Below are 26,146 nucleotides of genomic sequence, written 5' to 3' on the forward strand. Positions count from 1 at the left end.
TTTTTGGCAGTTACAACAAAATTTCTACCATTATTTGAAAATAAAACTATTTTGGTACCACAAAAGCATCCGTATCATAGTCGGCAAAACGACACGAGGACATATTTTGTTCGATGCTTTCAATCCGGTTAATTACTCAATATCAAGTAAATGAGAAATTATTAATATTACTAACGTCGGGGAGTAGATAACCGTTTCATGATTTTCAGCCCTCCGATTTTCCTCAAATGTAATCATGGCCGCAATAACTCAGTATTTACCGTTTCTAGGTAGTTTCATCTTCTCCCCCACGTTCCTTACAATCTACATTCGTCTCTACTTACAGTTAACCATCACCTCATCAGATGTTTTCAAGTGACATCCCACCCCTCACGTCCTCCTCCTTTTACGCCTCATGTTCCCCTAACCCCTTGCTCCTCCTTCTCCTACGTTCTCTAACTTCTTATGGTTCCCATCTATACAAGAGTTCAATTTCAGCCTAATTGCCTCAATCGTTAGACCTTTCATTCTCCTGATGACTCCTTGAAATTGAGAAGTGGCTTCTATATAAATCCAATAGAGTTCTTTGTGTACCGTGTGTTTCTGTTAATCTTCTTGCCCTAAGTTTTTTGTTTACATGTAACATCCCAAAAATCAAGCATAACAATTTCATTTTTATAATAACCAAAACACTATTGTAACTTATCCAAACATCTAAAAGCATTTCAAAATAAAACAATTATCAGCGTTCATTCCCAAAGATCACATATTGCAGAAAACACGGGTGTATGCGCTGCGATCAAGCCGGACCATTCCCTTTCGAAACAGAAGTACCTTAAATCATAAATCACAAACTGTAAGCATGAAGCTTAGTGAGTTCCCCAAATACCACATACCAAACATATCCAACGAGTCACACATGTCATACATATCCAACGAGTCACACATGTCATACATATCCAACCAATCAATAAAAGTGCTATGTGCCAACCATAGTCTTGTCATTATACCACAAGCCACCTCGTGGTCTTTCTTGCCAGGTTGGGGGCCAAAACCCTGGGTCTTACGGACAAGTGCCAGGAGCCACCTCCTGGTCTTCCATGGAAGCATCACAAAAACAACTAGCATACAATCTACCATTACTAACTCATTAATGGCCAAAGTTCAGACTCTGGTCTTGCATACAGTTTGCCAGAAGCCGCCTCCTGGTCTTTCATACAAACTGCCAATGGTTACCCTCAGGTATTCCTACAATACATAAACCAAATGGATCGACATTGGTGCCTTTGACTCATAGAATAGTGAGGAGACTCACCTCAAATGCTGAAGCTCACTACAAGAAATTCCTAGCTGCTGCCCTGATGATCTTCCGAGCTATCCATACCAAAACAACACCCAATTAGCAATTGGGTTCCAAACTATAATCTATAATCCATACTTGGGGTAAAATGACCATTTTAACCCTGCCCCAACTAGACTCACAACTAAGGTCCAAGCCCAAACTACAAGATTCATAAAAGCCCACTAATGGCCTAATTTTCTAAATTAGGCCCAACCCCATATGGACCTTATCTTAAAGCCCAACAATTCCTTGTCCAATAATAAATCTTAGATGACCCAAAGTCCCAAGCCTATTGGGCCCAAACCCATTAGGCTTAAACAAGGCCCAACTCCATTGGGCCCACTAAGGCCTAATTCACCATCCAAGGTCCATTAGGGCAAGCCTAGAAAAAAAAGCTCAACTAGAAGTCCATTACTCCAAAATCCTTAGTCCATTATGAGCCCAAACCAAACGATAAGTCTAAGACCAAGCTAGCCAACAATCAAAGAGCCCAAAACTTGCACAGGATATGCTCACGTCGTGAGCACCTTATGCTCACGTCGTGAGGTCGTGACTTTTGCCCAAAAACTTCCTCGAACACGCTCTCACGTCATGAGGTCTTATTCCTTATGTCGCGAGGCCAGATCTGACCGAAAAGGAGCATTAAGCTCCTAATCCATTAAGCCTTAACATGGGACAGTCTAGAGGGTCTTCCTTGACCCCAAGTACCATAAAAATTGAAGCTTTTCAGTCATGAATATCCAATGCATGACTCAAACACCATCTTAGGTCAGAATGAAGGCAAAAGGGCCAAGACTCAAGCTTGGAGTCCAAAACCATGACCAAAATATAGATCTAGGACTTATAAGGCATAAGGTACCACCTTGATCCATAAAGTTTCCAACGTCATGATCCTTAAATGAGCTTGGTCAACAAGTCAACGATCACTCACCCGAACCACTCCAACTTCAAACGGCCATAACTTCTTCGTTTCAACTCCGTTTTCAACGTTCTTTATATCCACAGAAAGGTAGACAGAAGCCATACGCTTCTAACAACTCACCATGGCCTCAAAATTACCCAAACAAAAACCCAAAATTCATAAAGAACCGAGTTATCAAATTATGATTATACCCTTGACCTCTAAAGACACAATCGAACCCTTGGATTACTTAAACCATATTATACACACCCGAGAAGGGCCAAATTCTTCCTTTACCGAGGCCCTAAGCCTCATGACCACTGAATATTGGGTCATAACCCCGAAACTAAGTGTTACATTACAGAAGGTCATTTATGGTAGTTTGTGTAACAATGCGTTCTCTAGAATCATACTTATGATCTTCGTTTTTGACATGTTGAAGACGCATCACCTGATGATGAATCCTATGAAGTCTGGACGGTCGATTCCTTTCCCGAGAGTCAAATTTAACTCACGCTTCCTTTCAATTTTTTACTGATAATTGGTAAATTTCTATAATCTTATCCTATTCATTTATATTAACGTCGCATTCTTCCTCTAATCCAGGGTGTTTGCTTGGTGGTATTAGGTAGGCCTCCTACTTTGCTTCCTCTTCTTCCCTTTGTTTCATGAACCAATGATTCATAATATATAAAATTTAGCAACAACCAGGATTTTCATTTTTTTCATCTTGAAGGTATGGACATCCCTAAGTCCCTGGAGGAGGGGGGGGGGGGGGGGGGGGAGGTGTAGAAGCTGCGGGAGAGTTTTGGTTCTTGATTTGAGTTCATTAAGCAACATTTATGTTTTCTTCATTACCCTCAATTTTTTCATTCCTTTTTCTTATTTAGTCTCAATTCCATAATCTCTGCATACTATTTGTCAAGATGTGTATCACCGTACTATTTGTTAATTTTTGAGGGACTGGTGTTCCTTCTAATTTGGCTCTTCTTGATTATATAGGTACATGATTTTTTTTTTTAGTATTTTTAGTGTTTCTATCTTTGTATGCGCAATTAGAGAACTTCTCTTCAGGCTTTGAAGGTGGCATATTGAAGTAGTATTTGATGTATTTTTACCAGTGTTCTAAAAGGCGCGCCATGGCGTGAGGTGTGGCTTCGCCGTTACGAAAAGCTTCATAATGTTTCTGTTAGGCGTGACGCGTGTCAATGCGTGATATGGCGCGTTATGGCGTGTTATGGCGCGTGTTTTTTCGTTTGAGAAACAGTTTTTTGCTCTTTGTTATGTCTTTTCAAATCGGAGATACAAGTATTGTGGTTTTTGTTAACTTTTTGTTATTAGTTATTGATCTAACACTTCTAAAAGGTAGTTATATTTAATATAAATTTATATTTATGTGGTAATATAATTTTAAATTAATACAAAATCGCCGCCTTATATCACGCCTTGAAAAACGCCATGGCTCGTTAAGCTTGAGGCTTGGCCTTGCCGCCATGCCACGCCTCACGCCATTTAGAACCTTGATTTTTACAGACAAGCCTAACCTAAGTCTTTTAAAGATTTAAGGATAAAATTTATAATAGATACAAAGTCAAGTTCACCAATTCATTGTTGCTTTCTAATATGATCCAAGATGACTTAATTGAAGTCCCTTTATGTTATGTCTCTTTTCAGATCCGTATGTTGATATTGCTATGGTTGATGGTATTAGTTGTTGGGTTTTGATACGAAATAAAAGGTTTGTTTTTCACAAAAACCGGCTATAGAAGACTTTAAAAATAACAAGTTTATTTTTAGTTCATAACAAAACCGAACCATCATGGATCCATTTATAGAGGTTAAAATGAAATCAAATGAACCATAGTATGTTTTAGAGATAACCTTTGAAGCCTTAGAACCCACTTGGTTTTGGGGTGTTAATGAAGATAACAAAAGATCAAAGTGTATGATCTTCTCTACAAGTATCCACCATCAAAAGTAATGCACTTGGAATGCTAGTTCCTTCTTGTATTATTAAGTGTCTAAAGCCTTTAAGTGATTAACTCAATTAAGCACTAAAGGGAACAACTCAAGAGGTCTTCTAATCACCAAAGCAAAGCACCAAACTTCAACAGAAAAGAGCTTCTTCATGCTCACAGATTTAGAGAGAAAGAAGGGAAGAAAGAAGTGTTTTACTCTTGCAAAAATGCAAGCCTCATGCATCTCTTATATAGCCCATGAAAAGTAAGGCCTAAACATTAAAATAATCTAAAGTAATGGTAGTCTTTAGAATCATGGGAGATAAAAGGTGGAAGGTTGAAAAAGCAACCTCCTAAACCATCATTCTGCTTTTAAAAAGTAAGATTCATTTTTTATAAGCTCCAAGTTTTTAAATGATAAATTTTGTCTTTAGGTAAAAGACAAAAGAATCCAACCAATCCACACTGTTGTGCATGACTTATTAATTCATACCATATGAAATAATAACTAGTAATACTCTCTTATAATTATTATTTTCACAAAACAATAATTATTCCCTAATTAAAATACAAGAATTGATATTATTAATTAATAATCATATTAATAATAAGTATACAAAACGTGTCAACTTGATAAAGGTGTGACCCTATAGGATCATATATTATTAGCAATATCACTCCATAATGATTCTTGGGCATATAGATCCAACAATCTCCAACTTGCACAAGATTCATTATATACTGACATAGATAGTAGTTGATGTCTAGCAATGGGCTACAACCCTAACAACATATGAAGGGTGCCATCTCATCAACAACCAATTCTAGGAGCTCTAAGTTGCAATTGTTAATAAAGGTGTGGCATCAATTATTCCTTTGTCTTAGACATCATGTCGAACATGAGATATGGATTGCGATCGATCTCATTTAGTGTTCAAATTTAACTAAGGCCTTATATTTCATATTCTCAACGAATAAGAGGGACAAATACCATCTTGACTACATACGCCCATCAATGTAGTTCATGTCATACCCAATGATATGTGTATTTATATATATATATATATATATATATATATATATATATATATATATATATATTTATGCACTTTGTCTTAATATTTTGGCCTTATTTATTCTATTTTAGAACTAAAAAGTACTCATAATGCTTTGAATTATGTTTTGCAGCTATTCGTTGTCAATAAAGCACAAAAGAAATGACTGAAGCGGAAACCGGACTTAGGAGCTAAAAGAAATTAAATATGCTGAAGAAGTGGATTACGCCCCGTGTACAGTCGCATTACGCCCCGCGTAATGACCAAAGCGGTTACGCTCCGCGTAAATTAATGGTACGCGCCGCATACACGCTTGCACTGGATAGACTTGATCGCGTAGTAATCCTATGTACGCAGCGCGTAATCCTAAGTACGCCCAGCGTACTTAGGTCGGCCACAAAGATTATAAAAGTCGATTTTCAGCTAACCAGGAGGGGGGATTCGACTTCTAACCTAATTTAGTCGACAATTAACTTCTGTTAAGCCATTTTGAGGGTCTAGAAGGCGGCCGGAAGGCCGTTAAGCTAACGGGAGCAGAGATCGGAAGGATTGGAGAGCGGATACATGTCGGTAATCATATGGATTGCTAACGTGACCATGTTTAGCATTCCATTGTGGTACTTTTCTGTATTTAGTTTCTGATTTAGGTGTAAGAACCTTTTACTTTATGTTTATGATTGAATGAAGCTTTGATTATTAGACTAATTGCTATATTAAATAGTTTATTTGTGTTTAATTTATCTTGCCAAGCTTGTTAAAAGATCCTCATGTGTTAATGATGATTATTTTCTGTTAATTGTTAAGTGAATTAAGTTGTATGAACATCTGCTTGATTTGCTTGTCTCTTATATTTTTGATGACCATCGAGATTATAAGACTAGAAATAACGAATGTGAAACTAGAATTAATTTGAGAATAAGTAAGTTAATGTGTGAGCCTTGTTTGATGACCATCAACAAGAGGTTAATTAAATGTCGAAATTGATTAACTATATTTACAAGTCTTGCTTGATACCAACTGAACACTAGGAAACATGTTAGTTTAATCAACTGATCACTGTTTGAGTTGACTTGTTTGCTAAAGGATTAGTTATAGTGAACGCGAATCTAATCATTTTAGGAATCGGTGAATATGAATAAATGAATTTATATATGCAATTGTCTATGTTTTTAAGGTGTAATTTGTCTAAACCAAAGTACCTGAAGAGATTTGTTTTCCTGTTAGTTTATCAAGAGTAGTTAATTAATTGTTAGTTCGATATTTTCTTTATTATTTTCGTGTGACCTATAACCTATAATTAAATATATTAAATTAATCAACGGTTCCCTGTGATCGACACCCGACTTACCTAAGTTATACTATAAACTGACTAGGTACACTGCCTATAAGTGCATAGATAGTCTAATTTTGTTAGGTTATAAATATTAAAAATAGTGGGTACTTTTGTGCACATCACCCAACGATGGCCCGTATGACTGCCTTTTACGAAACAACGTTAAACCATGTTAAATCACAACCATTTCTACACCTCAAGTCCCAAATATGTATCTCAGATCTAAGAATATAAAGATCATCTTGACTACATATGCCTATCAATGCAGTTCATCTCATACGCAACGATGGCCTTTATGACGGCTTTTTACGAAACAACGTTAAACCATGTCTAAACACAACAATCCCTACACTTCAAGTCCCAAATATATATCTCAGGTCTAAGATTAACAAGATACAACCTTGTGTTGGATTAGGTGTCTAAGCTCATAAATATAATTGGTATGTACTTGACCCGATAATAACATTGTCCTTTTTGGTTGCCTTCACCGGAGCAATTTGATATGATGGATATTTGAGAAAGAGGTTATTTGTGATTTATTAATACATTATATGAATAATATATTAATTGAGAAATCATATTATTTAATTGGTATTGATCAATAATTAATTTGGAATTAATTTAGTGATCAAAAGAGACTGATTAAATTTATAAGGACTCATTAGGTAAATAGGCAATACTTATAGTTTGAGCTAATGATCCATGTTGATTAGTGATAGACTAAATCTATGTGAGAGTCAATGAAGAGTTAGTCCAAAAGCCCTATCATATGGATTATTGGAATACTTAAAGGCTAAGTAAAATTAGGGTTTTATGTATGAAACCCTAAGGATTCCACGGTATAAATTGAACCCCTAGCTTTCCAAAATCGGCTAATCATTCCAAGGTGAAACTTGTAGGGTTTTGAGCATTCTAACACTCCTATGGTGTACATGCAACCCTAGAAACGTTGGATCTACGTTTTACTATGATACATGCAAATTTGTTTTCCAAGGTTCTTAACCTAACTAGCATGGCATGGGGAACTTTTAAAACATAATAAGCTAGTAGAGTTACAAACCTTTTAGTAGTGGTTGATTGCTTGGAGTTTGAGAGCCTAGCACCAATAATGTGGATGCCTCAAATGGAAGTCACAAATCACCACAAACCTTGGAAACTTGAGAGAATAGTAACACTCTTCTTGAAATCGGCACTCTTAGTTTTCACACAAAAACTAGTTTGATTTCAAGTGCCAAGGACTCCTTTATATAGTGTGGTGGATTAGGGTTACATCCATGTAAACCCTAATACCCATGACCTTTCATTTCCATGAGAGCCATGGGTTAAAGCTCCATGGACTATCCATGGACTTACCACGCAAGCCTAGCCCATTCTAAATAAGCACTTAGCCCACACATATAAATACAAGAGTCCAATATTTAATTAGTCACACTTTTGATCACTAAATTAATTCTAAATTAATTTTAGATCAATACTAATTAAATAATATGTTTTCTTAGTAATATATTAGAACTTATAATATATTACTAAATCATAACTTATACTATTCTCAAAAGATTATCCATATAAATTGTTCGGGTGAAGTGCAACCCAAATGGACCATGCCGGGTCGTGTCAAGTACATCTCAAATATAGTTATGGACTTAAACACCTTATCCAACAGTCTCCCACTTGGATAAGTCTAATAACTATAGTTGCAATTATGACTTTAGGAACCAATCGACAATCGTAGCTCTTAAAACTCTGTTGAACTATGAAGCACCATTTTAGATAAGGGATCATATAATCCTCTATTCCAGATATTAGCCGGACAAATACATGGAACAATGTCTTACTTATTGTCCAACAGTTTGTTTCTCGATTTCCGATTTGTTTGACATAGAACTTAATTGAACACATCAACTTAGTTATGACCGGGCCCGGTACATGGGTCAACACAAAATCATCGAGGGGCCCAAATATCGCTTCTAATCCAAGAAGGAACAGATAAACTTCCACTCATATGCTTGTTCTACTACTTTTTGAATTATACACAAAGGCACGTTTTATAACATCGAGTTACCAATGCATTTTTGTACAATCAGTGTATAACCAACTCATAGGCAACAAGTCATATCTCTAGGTTTGAAGACTTATATGATATTACCGTCTCACGATCACTAGCGATAAATTCCATGAAGTGATACCAGTGAGCGTGGGTTGAATCCAATACTCAGAACTTATGATCACTCATGAGTGTTGTAGAAACACTTTGCAATTTCCAACATCTTAGACATCTACAACCAACTACATGACAGTCTTGATTCATATCTACTTCCGACAAATGACCGATTGTGGAGAATTTGAATAATATGATATACCATAACATAATTATTCTGGAAGTCAAAACATGCAAAATGAAATGATAGTAAACAATTGACAAAAAGATAGCAATACTTTACTCATAAATAAACACAACTTTTATTCATCATCAAATCTCAATAACACTTTACACATTTCAAAGCTATCTAACTACTAAAACTAATATCAACCTTCAGCCCTATGCGCCTCGCATGCTGGAGATGCTTAACCTTACCCAGTCCTTTCGTGAGGGGATCTGTCGGGTTCTCATCCGATGATACGCTCTTTTCCACGAGGAGTCCTTCTTCTATTCGGTGTCTGATGAAATGATATTTTCTGTCAATGTGTCTGGATCTACCATGATCTCTTGGTTCCTTTGTTAAGGCAACAACACTATTGCTGTCACAGAAAATCTCCATAGGCTCCTTTATAGTTGGTACAACTCCAAGGTCTCCGATGAAGTTCTTTAGCCATATAGCCCCTTTGTTGTCTCGCATGCCACTATATACTCTGATTCGCAAGTTAAATCAACCACTGTCTCCTGCTGGGAACTTTTCCAAGTTATTGCTCATCCGTTTAAGGTAAAGACCTAGCCTGACTGAGAGCGGAAATTATCCCTATCAGTCTAGAAGCTAGCATCACTATACCCTACTACTCTCAAGTCATCACTCCCACCGAGGGTAAGGACCCAATCCTTAGTCCTCCGCAGGTACTTGAGAATGTTCTTTACCATAGTCCAGTGATCCTTTCCAGGATTCCCCTGATATCTGCTGACCATGCTTAGTGAAAAGGCCACATCAGGATGAGTACAAGTCATAGAATACATTATCGAGCCTACAACGGAAGCATACATAACTCGACTCATCTCTGCTATCTCAGCCTCTATACTCGGGCTCTGAGTCTTACTCAGTCTGGTGTTACTTTGGATCGGTAACTCACCTTTCTTGGAGTTCTACATGTTGAATCTTTTCAAGACTTTATCCATATAGGTGCTCTGACTAAGTCCAATTAGTCTTTACTCTTGTCTCTCAAAATCCTTATCCCTAGGATATAGGCAGCTTCTCCAAGGTCCTTAATAGCAAAACACTTCCCAAGCCAGGACTTTACTTCCTGCAAAGTTGGGATGTCATTTCCTATGAGTAGTATGTCATCCACATATAATACCAAAAAGCTGACTATACTCACACTAACCTTGACATATACATAAGATTCATATTCACTCCTCGAAAAGCCAAACTCTTTAACCTTCTCATCGAAGCAAAGGTTCCATATGTGAGGTGCTTGCTTTAATCCATAGATAGATTTCTCAAGCTTACACACTCTATTAGGGTACTCTATACTGACAAAACCCTATGGCTGACTCATGTAAACATCCCCAGCCAACTTTCCATTAAGGAAAGAGGTTTTGACATCCATTTGCCATATTTCATAATCATGAAACGCAGTAACGGCTAACATAACCCTAATAGACTTAATCTTCGCTACTGATGAAAAGGTCTCATCATAATCAACTCCCGGAGTTTGATAAAATCCCTTTGCAACCAGTCATGCCTTATAAGTGTGTACATTACCATCCATGCCGGTCTTCTTCTAGAAGATCCATTTACACCCAACTGTCTTACGACCTGGTACATTGTCAACCAAGTTCCAAACTTGATTGTCATACATGGACTGTATCTCGTTGTCCATAGCCTCTTTCCATTTAACAGCCTCAGAGCCAGCCATGGCTTCTGTGTATCTATTAGGTTCATCTAGACCAACCAGTGTGCTATCACTGATAAGTGTATCACCTTCCATAGTAATATGGAAACATAGTAATGCTCAGGTGAATTCCTAACTCTTGTGGAACGCCTCAGAGGTACAGACTCTTCTGTCGGATCAACAAGAGTTTCCTCCTTAGGTTGATTGCTAGGGTTTAAGGTTCCTTCACCACTTGCTCTTGAATTTCTTCAAGGTCAATTTTCCTCCCACTGTTTCCTTGGCTCATGAATTCTCTCTTGCAAAAGACTTCTCTCCTTGCTACAAAGACCACATTATCACTAGGTCTGTAGAAGAGGTAGCCAAAAGATCTTTGTGGGTAGCCGATGAAAATACACCTCTCACTTCGAGGTTTGAGCTTTTCATAGGATTCACGCCTCATGAAAGCCTCGTAACCCCAAATCTTGATGTGGTCTAGTTTGGGAACTTTACCGGTCCACATTTCATGAGGAGTTTTGGAAACTTTCTTAGTAGGGACCAGATTAAGGATATGGGCGGCAGTCTCTAAGACATACCCCCAAAATGAGATTGTTAGCGAAGCTCGACTCATCATGGAACGAACCATATCCAACAAGGTTCAATTGCGCTTCTCAGCCACACCATTCAGTTGTGGTGTCCTGGGAGGTGTCAATTGTGAGATAATCCCACATTCCTTAAGATAGTCAAGGAACTCTGTACTAAGATACTCACCACCTGAATGGATCGAAGCATCTTAATGTTCCTACCCAACTTGTAACGCCCGTAGATCCGGGCTAGTCAATTTAGAGGCAATAGGGGTCGAAAACGACTTTTCAACAAAAGATTATTTAGAATAAATAATCTTAACCAAGTTGTAGAATATGTCTCAAGGTTTCCGTACATATAAATAACGCCGAAATCCGAGTTATAACGAAGAAGTTATGGTCCGTCGAAGTTTTACGGCAAAACCGGCACGGCACCGGGAAGCGTAAATAGTGAATTTACAATAGAGCGAGTTTTAGCCTTAACAATATAAACGAAAATTGTAGAGTATGTTAAACTAAGAACATCGATAAAAAGAACTCCCAAATCTGACTTCGTATGAAGAAGTTATGATTTTTCGAAGTTTCGGATTAGCGGTGTACAGCTCGAAATTTGAATTTTAGTTCGAGCGGTTTTTGGCTTACGCGACCTAAATGAGAGTTGAAGATCTCATTAATAGGAACTCAACAGTAAAAAGACAAACGAAATTGGAGTCCGTATGAAGGAGTTACTAATTCTTCGCGGTCATTTAGCAGTCTAATATCCTCCTACTGTTAAATTTAATATCGATCAAGAATTAGCCGACGGAGTCTAAATGAAAGTTGTAGATCTTGTTTTTACCTACGCGTGGAAAAAATAACGTCAAAAACGGAGCTCGTATGTGAGAGTTATGATTTTTCTAAGTCGGGAGACTGCTGTGCGAATCGGGTGACGTGGCGCAATCTTGGCCGTTGCTTCCTCCCCAAGGCTAGCCACCAGATGGTGACACCTGGCCATAAAACTCGACGAGTTTAAGGTAAAATCGACGAGTTTTGGTGATTTCCAGCCTATAAAAAGGGTGTCGGGGCATCCTCATTTCTCACACCTTCCAACTTCTCTTTCTCTCTCTAGAATCTCTCTCTAAGCCTCCTTAAGCCCCCTAAAGTCTAGGAAAACCCCCTAGCACCCGAAGGAAGCCCCGAGGCTCCCGGAGTCCCGAGAAAAGGGGTCTTTCGACTTGGGAACGCTGCTCCAGCGAAGCCCGGTTTTTGAGAAAACCCGCTGTAAGTGAGCTACGCCTAACCTATCTTTAGTTTAGCTTACGTTTTAATATAGTAATGTTATTAGGACCTTATAACAAGTACTTGGGCTATTATTATGGGTTATATAAGTATCGTTTAACGCTTATATAATAATAATAGCTAGACTATTAATTAATCGCGGTTATCGTTAGACTAAACCCTAGTGGCAATGATACTAGGTTTTGCCAAAGGAAAAGTGTGTTAAGAGTAATGAAGTGCTGTCAAGCGCCGAGTCACCACCTACTCAGGTGAGTGCATAGTTACTTTCAGCTTACACATAGATATGAAGTATTTTATGTAAATTACGTGCTATGTGTGCATATTATCTGAATACTTGGTATCTATGATGGATGAACATTGTTATACATGTTTTCAATGATTTAAACTGTATATATATTTTATATCTACAAAATGTGTTGGGTAAAACATGGGTAGTTGTAATAGTTGTTGTGTGACGAAATAAAATAATGAGAGGCCTCGTTATAGATGTTATTGATGAATCAGTCATCTAGCGGAGTATAGATGACGACCACAGACTATTCTAGACAGTCCAGTGGAACACTAGCAGGCTCGCAACCTGTAGGTGTTTATTCGAACTGTGTGTTTATTTGAACTGTGTGCTCACCAGATGTACTCCATCCCCCACATGGTTGCCTTAAGGACATTTATTGCTGAGGAATCCCCTTAGCAGTAGTGTCCATCCTGATGATAGTCCTTAGACTAGGTCCCTTGTGTTAGATGTTTTAGGGACGTAAAGTGAGGATAACGGGAACGGGTAATCGGGTTTGTTTGGTTTGATAAAGTTAATAAACTTATTTATTGTGGGTTGAAAACCCTATGTGCTCACCAGGCTCCCAAGCCTGACCCACTCAGTTTTATGTATTACAAGTAGTGGCGCTTGAGCATAGATATGATGTTTGGACGAGGGATTACAGATATAGGCCTGTAGATATGAAATAATGTAGTAAGGCTTATATTGTACTGTTTATGCTTTTGATCTGTACGAACATGACATCCCAAGTCTTTTAATGAAATACATTTCTACGGAAATGCTTTTGATAAATCTTTATCATATGTTGTTTTGGGACAAATTCCGCAACACTTTTATTTAAAATGTTAATCTGATTTTTAAACAAAGCATAAACAAACCGGTCTTTTCTGGCTTTGATTTTGGGGATGTCACAGTTGGTATCAGAGCATTAGTTTAAGCGAACTAGGAATATGGATTTATTTCTAGACTTAAACTTAGAATGCTAAGCGATGATTGTGAGGTGTGAGCACTAGATTATTTTAGGAATTATGCCTAAAATGCTTTATGTGCTAAATGCTCTTTGCCTGATATGCTATTATTTGTTCGAATCTATGGTCTGTTGCCGACCGGATCTGGAAACCTTATGTGTTTAGGATTCTAAGCGTACGACTACAATATTAGAACTAGCATGTAAACGTTTCGGGGTGATAAGGAAGATTTGAACATCAGTCCTAAGTAAAGATCTAAATTCACCTTATTCGGTGTATAGATCAAGATGGCAAGGACCCGTAGCGGAAACATGAATGCAAATGGGAACATAAACCAACCCCCAATGATTGAGCAAATACCGGTGATGGAAGCCGCTGCTGAGCCAGTCACAATGGCCGGAGTGCAAGCGATGATCCAAGCGATGTTGGATCATCAAATGGAGGAAACTAGACGTTTGCTCCAGCAAAATCGAGAGGAAGCCACTATTCAGATCGAACAGCCCGAGTTGAACGAAGGGCAGACTGAGGAAGGAGACTACAGTGGAACTGTTGGTCAAGTCAACCCACCAATAGTTCAACAAAATAATCAAGATGACGGGTTCGAGAGAAATGGATGCAAGTACAAGGATTTTCAGACTTTCTAAGCCATCGACTTTCACGGGAAAGGAAGATCCAATCGGGGTCATGGATTGGATCTCGGAAATGGAGTTAGCTTTCATGACATCCAGTTGTAGAGGGAAGCTACAGACCACATTTGCAGTGCGTCAGTTTCGAGGAGGCGCTGTACGTTGGTGGAACACCTTGGGGAAGACTCTGAGCCCCAACCAGCCCCTGTAACTGACATGGGTAGAATTTCTGGTGCAATTCAAACGAAAGTACTGCTCAGCTCAAAACCTGCTCGAGCTAGAGAACCAGTTTCTAACCCTGAAGAAGGGGAGCATGTCAATCGATGAATACACGAACAACTTCACAGAAAAGATGGAATTTGCCTTGCGTCTTGTTCCGGATGAGCTGACGAAAATCGATAAGTACGCAAAGGGATTGTCATGGGAGTACGCGGTGCCAATGCGTCAAGCACCTACCTTGGAGGCAGCTATCTGGGTTGCCAAGTCTATGGAGGATATGATCAAGGGAAAAGCCGCCAACAAGACCGAGGTTGGTGAAAAGAGGAAGTTTGAGGGGTCTGCAAAGCCTGATGAGAGAAGCAAGACTAGTATCAGGAAGTTTAGAGGAGGAAGTGAAGAAAGATGGTGCGAGAAGTGCAAAAAGAAACACTCTGGAAAATGCGGTGAGGAGGTGACTTGTTTCAAGTGTGGGAAGCATGGGCATTATGCCAACGAGTGCAAATTCAACAAAAGGGTGTGTTACGAATGTAAAGAGGAAGGGCACTTCAAGCAAGACTGCCCAAAGAGAGAGGGGGCTACAAAGCCAAATGTGCCGCCAAAACCAAAGGCAAGAGCATTTCAAATGATCCTTGATGAAGCAGATGACAATGCGAGGATTCAGGAGTGAAGGCTTGACATCCGAAGGTCGAGTTATGAAGTAGCCATAGAATCATATGATGTAGCCTGTTAGAGGCATAGTCTAGGGTGAACTTGAACACCTATGTAATAGTTTCAAGGAATAATAAAAAAACCTTCGTCTTGATATTTGATGTGTTAAGCTGGTATGTGATTTTCTTGTGTGGTGACTTGGAAAACTACGGGACAATACTTGGGACGAGTATGAGTAGGTGTGAATGGTAGTAGAGGCCTATACTACCGGAAGCACAGGACTCACACTTGGATCAGGGAAAGTCACAAGGTTACCAAGAAGCTAGTAATTGATTTCGTTTTATTCAAGTATGTCGTTACCATTATTTCGGTAATGACTAAGAAGATTGTTGTTATCCCGACCGTAGTGGTCATATCCCATTGAGTCCGACTACGATGAGTATGTTACGTGGTTCAGAGAACCAAGTTTGATGTAGCGTCCGACTTAAACCAAGCGATTGAAATCAAAGCGATCAATAGAAGTATCGCACTCGTTGTTAAAGAAGTTGGTAGCCAGAAATGCCTAATGTTAAAGTGTGATTATATCACATTAGAACATAAAGGAAGGCATAGTCTGTTTTAGAATTTAACTCTAAAAGACCTAAGTCTAAGCGATGCAACATACGATAATAGGTCATTAGAATATGACACCTCGATCTATAGTAGTAATAAAAGACTCATCTCAAGTTTGTATCCTGTAAGGATCGAGATTGTGAATTAAAGGTCATAATTAGTCTAACCTGAGGTAGAGAGCAGGTGTACGATCGAGTACTGCTTACAGTCAATGAGTCTAAGAGATAGACTTGAAGGAATATAGAAGTTATAATTATTACCTAGGATGAAGAGATGACGTATGGGGTCATTATACGAGCCCTGTTTCGTTGATGATTCCGGGACGTAATCATCCTAAGGGGGAGATAATTGTAACGCCCGTAGATCCGGGCTAGTCAATTTAGAGGCAATAGGGGTCGAAAACGACTTTTCGACAAAAGATTATTTAGGATTTTGGCGTTCTTTATATGTAAGGAAACCTTGAGACATATTCTACAACTTGGTTAAGATTATTTAGAATAAATAATCTTAACCAAGTTGTAGAATATGTCTCAAGGTTTCCGTACATATAAAGAACGCCAAAATCCGAGTTATAACAAAGAAGTTATGGCCCGTCGAAGTTTTACGGCAAAACCGGCACGACACCGGGAAGCGTAAATAGTGAATTTACAATAGAGCGAGTTTTAGCCTTAACAATATAAACAAAAATCGTAGAGTATGTTAAAAGAACATCGATAAAAAGAACTCCCAAATCTGACTTCGTATGAAAAAGTTATGATTTTTCGACGTTTCAGATTAGCGGTATATAGCTCGAAATTCGAATTTTAGTTCGAACGGTTTTTGGCTTACGCGACCTAAATGAGAGTTGAAGATTTCATTAATAGGAACTCAACAGTAAAAAGACAGACGAAAACGGAGTCCGTATGAAGGAGTTACGAATTCTTCGCGGTCATTTAGCAGTCTAATCTCCTCCTACTGTTAAATTTAAGATCGGTCAAGCATTAGCCGGCGGAGTCTAAATGAAAGTTGTAGATCTTGTTTTTACCTACGTGTGGGAAAAAAGAACGTCAAAAACGGAGCTCGTATGCGAGAGTTATGATTTTTCTAATTCGGGAGGCTGCTGTGCGAAATCGGGTGACGTGGCACAATCCTGGCCGTTGCTTCCTCCCCAAGGCTAGCCACCAGATGGTGACACCTAACCATAAAACTCGACGAGTTTGAGGTAAAATCGACGAGTTTTGGTGATTTCCAGCCTATAAAAAGGGTGCCGGGGCATCCTCATTTCTCACACCTTCCAACTTCTCTTTCTCTCTCTAGAATCTCTCTCTAAGCCTCCTTAAGCCCCCTAAAGTCTAGGAAAAACCCCTAGCACCCGAAGGAAGCCCAGAGGCTCCCGGAGTTCCAAGAAAAGGGGTCTTTCAACTTAGGAACGCTGCTCCAGCGAAGCTCGGTTTTCGAGAAAACCCGCTGTAAGTGAGCTACGCCTAACCTATCTTTAGTTTAGCTTACGTTTTAATATAGTAATGTTATTAGGACCTTATAATAAGTACTTGGGCTATTATTATGGGTTATATAAGTATCGTTTAAGCTTATATAATAATAATAATAGCTAGACTATTAATTAATCGTGGTTATCGTTAGACTAAACCCTAGTGGCAATGATACTAGGTTTTGCCAAAGGAAAAGTGTGTTAAGAGTAACAAAGTGCTGTCCAAGCGCCGAGTCACCACCTACTCAGGTGAGAGCATGGTTACTTTCAGCTTACACATAGATATGAAGTATTTTATATAAATTACGTGCTATGTGTGCATATTATCTGAATACTTGCTATCTATGCTGGATGAACATTGGTATACATGTTTTTAATGATTTAAACTGTATATGTATTTTATATCTACAAAATGTGTTGGGTAAAACATGGGTAGATGTAATAGTTGCTGTGTGACGAAATAAAATAATGAGAGGCCTCGTTATAGATGTTATTGATGAATCAGTCATCTAGCAGAGTATAGATGACGACCACAGACTATTCTAGACAGTCCAATGGAACACTAGCAGGCTCACAACCTGTAGGTGTTTATTCGAACTGTGTGTTTATTTGAACTGTGTGCTCACCAGATGTACTCCGTCCCCCACATGGTTGCCTTAAGGACATTTATTGCTGAGGAATCCCCTTAGCAGTAGTGTCCATCCCGATGATAGTCCTTAGACTAGGTCCCTTGTGTTAGATGTTTTAAGGACGTAAAGTGAGGATAACGGGAACGGGTAATCGGGTTTGTTTGGTTTGATAAAGTTAATAAACTTATTTATTGTGGGTTGAAAACCCTATGTGCTCACCAAGCTCCCAAGCCTGACCCACTCAGTTTTATGTATTACAGGTAGTGGCGCTTGAGCATAGATATGATGTTTGGACGAGGGATTACGGATATAGGCCTGTAGATATGAAATAATGTAGTAAGGCTTATATTGTATTGTTTATCCTTTTGATCTGTACGAACATGACATCCCAAGTCTTTTAATGAAATACATTTCTACGGAAATGCTTTTGATAAATCTTTATCATATGTTGTTTTGGGACCAATTCCGCAACACTTTTATTTAAAATGTTACTCTGATTTTTAAACAAAGCATAAATAAACCGGTCTTTTCTGGCCGTGATTTTGGGGATGTCACACAACTGATTCTCCACTTCTTGGTTGAACTCTTTGAATCTTTCAAAGGTCTCTAACTTATGTTTGATTAAGTAGACATATCCATATCTACTAAAATCATTAGTAAAAGTCACATAGAAGCGGTTAGCATCTCTTATGGCGGTTCTGAAGGGTCCACACACATCAATATGTATGAGGTCCAACAAACCCTCACCCCTAGCACAAGTACCAGTGAAGGGTGACTTTGTCATTTTCCCAAGCAAACAAGATTCACAACTGTCATCTGACTTTAGGTGAAACGACTCCAAGACTCCATCCTTTTAGAGTTGGCCTATGCATTTCTTGCTTACATGTCCAAGACAACAATGCCATAATGATGCTTTATCTAAACTAGTGGAAGAATCGCTACACAATACATTATTTCCTAGGTTATCGACAACCGACACAGTTTAATATACACCATCAGAAGGTAATGCTTTAAAATAAAAAACATTATTAAAGAAAGCATTAATACCACCATTATCATTATCAATTGAAAAGGTAAAACCTTGTTCGTACAAACCATGAAAGGAAATAATATTTCTCCCCAGTTCAGACGAGTAACAACACTTATTCAAATCTAATACTAATCCACTACTTAGCAACAAAGAATAAACTCCAGTCTTCTCATGCTCCACATTCTCACTTCTTCTTAGTCCCTGCCAAAGTACATATGTGAATACCATATCCTATATCAAGGACCCAAGAATTAGAATGAGGTGAGTTATTAGACAATATAGTTTATGTACTTGCATGGTTGGGTTTCACTTTCCCATCCTTAACATCTTGCTGGTACTTTGGGCAGTTTCGCTTCCAGTATGACTTTTCAATAGAAGCATTCAGCCTCTTTAGGGTTAGCATAAGGAGTGACGAAACTTTTCTTGGTTCCACTTGAAGAGGATCCATCAAGGGTCTTCCCCTTGGTGCCCTTCGAAGGGATCTTCATCTTCTTTCGTTTGCCTTGCCTGATTGCCAAGACAGGGGCCACGGTAGGAGTAGGAGTGGTAACAACCGATTTACTCTTAAGACCACTTTCCGCGGTCTTCAAGAGTCCTTGAAGTTTGTTAAGTGTAACTTCCTCCTTTTTCATGTGGCATTTCATACAAAATTGATCATAACACGAAGGTAAGGAGTGCAAAATAATGTCTATTGCCAACTCATCGGGGGAGTTCACATTCAGTTTCAGCAAACAGTCCATATACCTATGTGTTTTCTGCATGTGGCCCATGATGGGTTCACCATCCTTCATCCGAGTTGTTATCATAGAGGAAATGATTTCATATCGCTCTTGACGAGCACTCTGATGGTAGTGGTCCATCAAATCCTGGTGCATCTCAAAAGGATAGTAGTCCTCATAGGACTTTTAGAGCTCGGCTATCATAGTAGCCAACACGATACATGCCACTTTGGTACATTCTCTTTCATGTGCCTGATATTCAGCGATCTCCTCAGGAGTAGCAGACGACTCAAGATCCTTAAGCTCCTTGTCGAGGACATATTCTTTGTCCTCATACCAAGTGACCATCCTGATGTTTCTGATCCAATCCATAAAATTGGATCCATCAAAGATGACTCTCCTACAAAGGTTCATGAGAGAGAAGGAGCCGGTAGGGTTTGAGCTAGAAGCAACATTGTTGGAAGACATTTGAAAAGAAGAAAAACAAGTTTAGATTAGATATAAAGATAGTCCTTAATAAAACACCCAAATGTAATATTAAGGCTAGGACCAAACACAATATTTTATAACTTAGAAAATGGATGTCGTAATTAAAGATATAAAATATTTGAAGGTAGGTGAATGACGATTCACCAATTTCCACCATGAAAAAGGAAATAAATTATTAGGTTTTAATTGGTTTTGAAACTCCTAGATTGTTTGAGATTCATTGAACTTTTCAATGGCATGTTTCAATCTCGAGTGTGCTCTTCAAGTTTTGTGACTAGGACGCCGAGGATCACAAAACAAGGTGTGAACTAACCATGCAAATTACTTGGTACCCTTAATATTTACCCCTCAATCGATGTGCCGATTAACCACACGCGCTCCACCGATACTATGATAAACATTAAGTCACCCTTTGCCTACCTTGTTAAGTCTAGGTTAGTGTGCCGGTTAACCACACACGCTCCACTACCGACTTAATCAAAGTGCAAAGTGTAATTTCATGGTCTAGCACCTTATTCACATTTTCCTAAAGTAACTAAGATTGGGAATTTATAAAAAAAAACTTTGTTACTTTATATTCATCATACTTTTAATGAGAATTTAAAGTCCTTGTCTTACCCGTTCGGGTAACGACCCTCCACCGATCAAGGAGGCGGTGGATGAGAGTGGACACCCATTAAGCTTCTATTTTATAATTGTAAGTCCCTAATTTGTCCGTGTATCAATCAGATCTGTTTGACCGTGCGGAATCCCAATCAAACGGATGATGCCAGATCACAATAAGAAGAGAAAGAGAAGAAGAATATTAAGAACCTTGATTGTATTGATGATATGAATGAAATTCCTTACAATAGATTCTTTCACACAATATGCTCTCTCTTCCTCTCTCTCTTGGCTGTACAATCTCTAGGGTTCATCAAATTCTACTCCTCACCCTAACACCTATATTTATACTTGGAGAACATGGGCCGGATAACATGGGCCGTAAATGGGTTTACGGCCGTAAGGTATTTATGGCCGTAAACTCAATCGTAAACATGGGCCGTAAACTCCAGAAATATTACAGAAAAATATAATTTCCCAGAAAAGCAAAGTATAAACCATATTTTGACCCAACAATCTCCCCCTTGCTTTATAGCTTTCTTTTCTTAATTGACCCAACAATCTCCCCCTTGGTTTATAGCTTTCTTTTCTTTTCTTAAATCTTCATCGAGAGCTTGGCTTCAGCATTAATCTTCAAATTCTTCACAGCATCAGGATGAACATATGAATCTTCCGTGAATGACTTCATCTTGAGCAGTTGGGCTTTTCTTTAGAGTTTGGCTTTGAACGTACGTCGGGTGAGGAGGCATCTTGACATACTGATTCTTGAAAGATAGCGCTTTCAGCTTGAGAATCTTCAGAGAGAACATCAGAGAGAACTGAACTTCTAGATCACTTCAGCAGGTACAAAGATAGTAGTAGACTGATTGAGGATGCTTTAATGCAATCCGTCACATAATCTTCAATTTCAGTTTCACCTTACTTCTGGGGTTGAAGGATTGAATGTTGAAAGAATAATATTCATTTCTTGCTCCTTCAAATGCGAATTCTTCGATGCTCACGGACGAGGCTTTGTCTCAGAAATCTTCAACACAAACTCCATGAGTCTTATCTATACCTGAAATCACTTTTCAAGACAAAACAAAACTAAAAGAAAACTTAGCACACAAATTAAAACAGAAACAAAAATATTTCTGGATTTTTGATTTTTCTGAACAAGAAATAAAACAGAAATAACACTATTTTTGGATTTTTAATTTTTTTTTTATTTTCTTTGATTTTTGAATTTTTCTGATTTTTTTATTTTATTTTCATTATTTTTAATTTTTAATTCTCCCCTAATATTTAAATTAGAAGAAACTATGACAAATTTAACAAAAATAAAAATGATATTTAACTTTAAGAGTGATTTGGGATCAAAGTTTTTAGACAACCTTAATCCAATTGTCGGTACCTTTCATATTCACATCTTTGTCTGGTCGATCGTTGGTATTTTTGTCCACTTAAACATGAAATATTGTGACAAATTTAAGACATACTATTTGTTACAAGACAAGGTGAACTTAAGTTCCTAGATATTATATCTGATCCTAAGTTCCTCAATACTATAACTTAAGGACCATTCAGCTGACGACGACCAGGGATATTGTTGTCCATCTAAATTGAGCAGCGAGATCTACAGACAATTTGTATGTGTTCAATTTTAAATGTACTAGAACGTTTTTCCCGCTTCCTGATATGCCCCAGCCATCAAGAACTTCCAGAGTACTCCTTACACCGGGTGAGCAGACAACCATTCAGAGAGAGGATAGATTCATAATTCTATTACTTATTGTTTCAGAGGGGTTGAGAAGTAGAAGGTTGCATATGTTGTGTACTAGGTCGGTTTAGAAGTCACGCAAAGGAGATAACATATGGCTAACAGATAAGAGGAATTTCATATATATAACTTGCAGAGAAATAGAGTTGCATATGTTGTGTACTAGGTCGGATTGGAAGTCACGCAAAGGAGACAACATATGACTAACAGACAGAAAGAAAGAAAATGATTTTCTATAGACCTAATTTATCGGAATTTACCAGTCACCCCATCCAACCGAAATTAAGGATAGAATCCGCATATCGAGGAAAAGTTAAACCACGCTTCCAAGTACGGGTTCATTTAATGTGACGAGTGGATTCCCATATATATCTCCCTACTTAACCTATCCGAGCGTCGTATTGTCAGGCTGAACGGATCTAACTAGGTCAAAATTTGTCAAGACTAAGAATTTCTTAAGTTCAACTCTGCCTAGTCAAGTCCATTTAGAATTTTTTGTGCCTACCGACGCATCAAACCAGAGCAAAGACCCTTCAACTTTGGGTACGTTACGCAGACTCAGGTTGTCTGTTATCACTTGATAATATCACTTCCCAAAACATCTCCCTCAGGCACATTTCATAACCAACATATATATATATATATATATATATATATATATATATATATATATATATATATATATACATTTTCTAATTTTTGTTTTGTTTTTATTTCTCCCGCTAAATTTGTGCATATGAGAGAAACGAAAGTAAATGCACAAATTTAAACTATCCTAAAACAAAAATTAGTCTTTAATATGAATCAGCTTAGGATAAACTCAGGAGTATAGAGAAGAAAATTCAAACCGTAAGTCACCGATTGAATCCACATCTAGAAGGTATGAGAACAGCACGCATAATCTCAGAACAGATTCGAAAATTCTTCATGTCTTTAAGCACAAACCCCAAGTGATGCTTCTTTTCTTCCCTTCTTTCCTTTCCCGCAAAGGACACATACTCTCGAACAATGTTCTGAATGTTGTACAGTTGAGAGATGCCTCCTATCATGTGCCTGGAGCAGCCGCTACCAACAAACCGAAGTCTGATGATATGCCTCCATAGCTGCTCCGACACAGAGCGGGATTAGTTGGTCTTTGGAACCCAGTCCATTTTGAAACTGGGTTGACCGTTTTCATCCTTGCACGGTACTCTCTCCCATGACATATCCTGTTTATCACAAACAGAAGATGAAGAAATATTAGAGTCATTAGTTGATTTGGGAGAGTGAGCCTTTGGAACCCATTTGTAGTTGGGTTTAACCCATTTCTTTTTCGATCTAAAGGGTGCCTCGGCAATTTCTTTGGAACTTGAAGCCGACTGCCGAGATGACTTTGATTTTGACTTTACGAGAGCATCTCTTGGATTTGGCTTCATGGACGACATTCCCTTATTGCCCTTCGGATTCAGATTCTTTGCCTTGTGAATTTGATTCTTCGCCTTCTGCGCGTTCCAGTCACCATTGTTCGAACGTGAACTGGAACAATTTCCTTTGAAGTATCTCCCACTTGGCGCATTTTGCCATCCTTGTGCGCAATAGGGAACGTATGCGCGATTTGGACAATTTCTGGCAATGTGTCCAGGTGTTCCACAGTGAAAACATGTCTTTTTCTTCACTGGGAAATTGTTTCTTCCTGCCCCTGGCGGCGTATCCTTGCCTTGTCTCTTGTTGTTCCCATATGCACACTTGCAACAAGAACTCTATTGTGTTGGAATTGGTGGCCTGTATTTCTCAACGGCAGGTTAATCAGAAGAAGTTGAGTTCGAAGCAACAGATTCAGAGTTCAAGGAGTCATTGGTTTGTTCAATAGTGCTTTCCTTGTTCTCATCTTCTGCTACTTTACCTGCACATTGATGAGTTTATAAAACTCTTTGATCGATTAGATCTTTATAACAGGCAAACAAATAAAGTAAAAACAGTGAGATAAAAACACAAGTATGGATCTGAATGAGTCGAATGATTAAAACCAATCCTCAGCAGAGCTTGATGAAGAACTTCCGCTGTAGAGGATTCTAGGGTTACAAAAGATAAGAACATAAACGCTATTTAAACTCTATCAAATCTTCTCTAATCTATTTATAAAGAATGCATGCAAGCATCTATATATAATAACCCTACAAATAACTCACGGATGGACAGACCCATACCGGAGACAAAATTGGACTAGCTAACGAGCCCAAAGATGCAACACTAAACTGGACCTAACAATCTCCCCCTTTGCGTCAATTTGGAGCGAGACTATCATTTCTTCTTGATTGGACCAGCTACTGGAACCTTCTTGGTGGTATCAAACAGACGAGAGATAAGTGCGAGAATTGTCTATATGAAGCAAATGTACCATTGAATCATATCATCAAAGTACTTCTTGTCATCCGCTGAATTCTGCTTGCACCGATGAATGATCCCTAAGACGTGTTCCAGACATGCAGTGGTATAGAGATGTTTGTCTGCCAAAGTGAACAGGCATTTTTGGCCTTCGTTTCTGGTAAACATAACAGAATTTCTCTTCGGGTCTATCTTCCCCATCTACATCATGTTGAGATCACTTACTGAGCCAATAGGAGAAATAGTAGGCTTTTTCTTGAAGATACTCGCTATCTCCTGATCCATCTTGGCGACTTCCATGATGTAACAAACAAGCATCCTCTTGAAGTGGTCAATGATCAGACCATATTCTGCTTCATTTGTAAGAAGGATGTTGTGCAAAATAATCCAATCGTGTGGATTCAAGTTGGGAAGATCAACAAGCGAGATGGCATGTTCGGTCTTGGCAGATCCTCTCAGCACCTTAAACCGAACGTTGGTGAAGTTTCATTCCCTATACGGCTTGAGGACCCAAACATTGACTATCTTTTGAGCGCTCCATGTTTGATACTGTGGTTGAGCGGCCCTCAGATAGAATTCTACCAAATCCCTATCAACCTTTGGATGAGGATGAGGGAACTCAGCAATGTTGTCAAAGGCATGAAAGACGAACGCCTTTCGGGTTAGTGGCATGTCAAATTGAGAATCTACAGAATTATCACGATCAAGTGAGATCACTGGTTCTAGCCACAAGATGCTTGGAGTTTCGATGGCTTCTTTCAATAACTTCTCAAGAGTCCAAGGAGGAAAAAGAGTTTTCCTGCTCTCGAGAAGGTCGTGAGCTTCTTTCTGTTTTCGTTCAGCTTCTTCAGCCTCTCTAGCAACCCGAGCGCTAATGTCAACGTCCTTGTCTCGGCCTTGCTTTTTCAAAAGATCGGCAATGGTCTCTTTATCTTCATCGTCACTATCTTCAGCAATTTTCTTGCCCTTGTCTTTGACACCCGAACCTGAGGCTTGGCCTGTTGGAGGAGGTTAGGTTATTTTGGTTGCTGTAGAAGTGGGAGGCGGTTGAGATACATTCTCTCCCCCTTGTTTCGGAATGGACACGAAGTCAAGGAGCCCTTCAATCTTGATCAGGAGAGAAAGGGAAGGAGCAAGCTTTTCCGCGAGAGTTCGCCTCACAGAGTAGTTTAAAATCGGGTCATGTGCTTCCAGGATGTTTAAGATGGCTGTGTGGACATCCGAAACACATGAAGACACAATCTCTCTTTCAGATCGAAGAGAGTCAATCTCCTTTTGAGAATTGGAGAGTTGA

This window comes from Lactuca sativa, chromosome 2, assembly GCF_002870075.4.
Source record: "Lactuca sativa cultivar Salinas chromosome 2, Lsat_Salinas_v11, whole genome shotgun sequence".
NCBI lineage: Eukaryota > Viridiplantae > Streptophyta > Magnoliopsida > Asterales > Asteraceae > Lactuca > Lactuca sativa.